Source organism: Euleptes europaea, chromosome 12, assembly GCF_029931775.1.
Source record: "Euleptes europaea isolate rEulEur1 chromosome 12, rEulEur1.hap1, whole genome shotgun sequence".
NCBI lineage: Eukaryota > Metazoa > Chordata > Lepidosauria > Squamata > Sphaerodactylidae > Euleptes > Euleptes europaea.
In genome coordinates this window covers 32,014,076-32,017,470 of record NC_079323.1, presented here as the reverse complement: position 1 = coordinate 32,017,470, position 3,395 = coordinate 32,014,076, and the positions used below count along the sequence as shown (strand labels likewise).

General features: G+C 46.2%; 1 non-coding gene across 1 annotated transcript; it reads right to left on the bottom strand.

Moving 5' to 3' along the window:
• Positions 1-1,001: 1,001 nt before the first annotated feature.
• On the bottom strand, positions 1,002-1,073 carry TRNAI-GAU (transfer RNA isoleucine (anticodon GAU)). The gene has a single exon. It is a non-coding gene; the product is annotated as a tRNA-Ile (tRNA).
• Between the last annotated feature and the right edge of the window lie 2,322 nt (positions 1,074-3,395).

The following is a 3,395-nucleotide window of genomic DNA, read 5'->3' as shown; positions in this document are numbered from 1 at the left end:
TGCACGGACCCGAAGTGGGGGAGTTCGGACTTCAGCATATCCCGAATCTAAACGGGCCGAATTCAGCCGAATCCGAACTATACTGAATTTTTTTAAATTCAACAGCCCTAATACACACATCCCTCCTTAAGCCAGCCATGATGGGAGGATACACTGTATGAAGAGTGTCCTGTCTGCACAATTCTCTTTTATTACCTTGTTGTGATTGAAGGGTTTTAATGCCAGTGTCACATATCCTGGTCTCTCCACCTCCCTTTTAACTAGCTTTTACTTTTTACTTTTTTGCATTGTTTTTCTAATCTTTCTAATTTTACTCTTAGTGCATTGGATGTCTCATACTGTCTGATTACATGATTTATATTGTGTCACCTGCTTGAGTGTCAGTGAGAAAGATAGGCTGTAAATAAATGAATAAAACCAGGTTGCCCAGAAAGCAAATTACTTACACCCTAATTTTGTTTGTTTATTGAGTTTTTTTAAAAAATGCATTAAGAAATTGCTGCTCCAATTAAAACCCAAAGCCCACTACCCATCCCCGCCAGTTACAATCCTGTCATGGGGGGCACACATCACATGTAATTTGGTGGGGCCTGGAATTACAGCTCATCTCCAGACTATACAGAGATCAGTTTCCCTGGGGAAAATGGATACTTTGGAGGGGGAACTCTATGGCATTGTACCCCATTGAGGTCCCTGTCCTCCCCAGGCTCTATCCCCAAATCTCCAGGAGTTTCCCAACTTGGATCTGGCAACCCTATCCCCCATCAATGGCAAGGAGGGACTGGCAACCCTAGGTCTGGCGATCTCCCAGAATTGCAACTGATCTTCAGATGACAGAGATCACTTCCCCTGGATAAACATATGAACACTGTGAAGCTGCCTTATACTGAATTGGACCCTTGGTCCATCAAAGTCAGTATTGTCTACTCAGACTGGCAGCGGCTCTCCAGGGTCTCCAGTAGGGGTCTATTCACATCACCTACTTGCCTAGTCCCTTTTACTGGAGATGCCAGGGATTGAACCTGGGACCTTCTGCATATCAAGCAGATGCTCTACCACTGAGCCACAGCCCCTCCCCTACCTTGAAGGGTGAACTCTATGGCATTATATGCTGCTGAGCTCCCATTCCTCCCCAAACTCTGCCTTCCCTAAGCTCTGCCCCCAAAATCTCCAAGAATTTACCAACCCAGAGTTGGCAACCCTAGGTTTAGCACTAAGTGCTTTGCTCTTAGGATGGGGGAGCACTCTGAGATGGTCATCTCTCTTGGTTATCAAGGTCTTCTTGGTGCTCTATCTACAGCAGTATCAAAAATGAAGGAATGACTCTGCATCTATGGCTGTAAGAGTACATGTGCTTGTATAAATAAGGATATCTAAGAATGTCTTCAGTTTATAAAGCAGCATCCCCAAGCAACCAGAAAACATATTACATTTTGCAATAATATTTTCTTTGGATTTAAAAAAGATACCCTCCAGCTAATCAAGAACTGAGCTAGATAAAAAGACAGGGCTTATTCTCTCATTTTTTCCTTGTCTCCTGCAATGTCAAAAAGCCTATTAAATTCTATTTATACAGATCATTTTCAGAACTGTGTTTACATTATTGTGGGGGTGGAAGGGAAAAAAGGAAATCTCCATCCAGAAAGGCCCTGGCTGAGGATGAAAAAGGTTCCACAACAAAAGGAGAACACTGCAACACGTGTACGCTCATCTCTCTTGCTCTCTTCTTCTCCCACTTTCAGGCTGACCTAGATGAAAGCTCTGGATTAAATTCTTCCCTGAAGTGCCACAAGGCACAATTTGGATCAGGGCCACAGTGCAGGGGAACAAGCCCCCTTCAGCCTCCCCCACTGCTGTTTTCCCAAGCCCTAGTGGGGCTGTGGGTGTTGTTTGCCACCTTGGAGTGCTGCATGTTATGCATGCAGTACAAGCACAGCCCTAGGGTTGCCAACCTCCAGGTACTAGCTGGAGATCTCTCGCTATTATAACTGATCTTCAGTCAATAGAGATCAGTTCACCTGGAGATCTCCAGCTATTACAACTGATCTCCAACTGATAGAGATCAGTTCACCTGGAGAAAATGGCCGCTTTGGCAATTGGACTCTATGGCATTGAAGTCCCTCCCCTCCCCAAACCCTGCCCTCCTCAGGCTCCACCCCAAAAACTTCCGTCCAGTGGCGAAGAGGGACCTGGCAACCCTACGCTCTCGGTGGAGATCCCAGCCCTGACTCATGTAAAAATGCATTGTCTCATTTTAGCTGCAAGTTCAGAGATTGGAGGGCATGACGAAAAAGCAGCCTTCCTCTGCAGCAGTTTTTCTCAAACTGGGGATTTTGGGGTCCCTGTTGGTCCCTGAGGGTCCTCAGTCTATGCACTCCATGAATCCTTTGTAAGGACACAAGGCAGGCCCTTCTCATACACATCCAGCTAATGTGAAAAGGGAACCGCCTCAGTTTTTATAGAAATGTTGACAAGGACTCTCCACTTCAAGGGGTAGGGTTGCCAGTTCTGGGTTGGGAAATATCTGGAGACTTTTTGGGCGGAGCCTGAGGAGGGTGGAGTTTGGGGAGGGGAGGGGCTTAAATGCCATAGAGTCCAATTGCCAAGGCAGCCATTTTCTCCTGGTGATCTCTATCGGCTGGAGATCAGTTGTAATAGCAGGAGATCTCCAGCTAGTACCTGAAGGTTGGCAACCCTATCAAGGGGAGAGGTGGAATTGCCTTTCACTTCTCTCAAAGGGTGGGCATGCATACAGCTGCCAACACCCACAGTCACTTAGCTTCCTGTTCACCTCCAACCACTAGCCAGAAAATGACCAGAGGGGTGACCAGGGTCTGATAGCTCATCCCTATGAACTCTAATTGGCCAAGTGATGGTACCAACGAAGTATGTACTTGAGAGCCAGTGTGGTGTAGTGGTTAAGAGCGGCAGACTCTAATCTGGAGAAGCAGGTTCAACTCCCCACTCCTCCACAAGAAGCCTGCTGGGTGACCTTGGGCCACTCATAGTTCTCTCAGAACGCTCTCAGTCCCACCTACCTCTCAAGGTGCCTGTTGTGGGGAGAGGAAAGGAATGTGATTGTAAGCCGCTTTGAGACTCCTTCAGGTAGAGAAAAGCAGAGTATAAAAACCTACTCTTCTTCTTCTTGAGATATAAAATTGAGCTGGTTTTCACTGTTTTCTAATGCAAAGGATTCTATCACAGAGATACAGAGTTAGCACTGCTTCCATAGACAATATCAGTTTTCAATGGAATCCTGGAGGTTCAGATTTTGGGTGATGCTAGTTAGGTTTGCCAACCTTCAAGTGGAGCCTGGAGTTCTTCCAGAATTACAACTGATCTCCAGACTACAGAGAAAATGGCAGCTTTAGAAGGCTGACTTTATGGTGTACCAG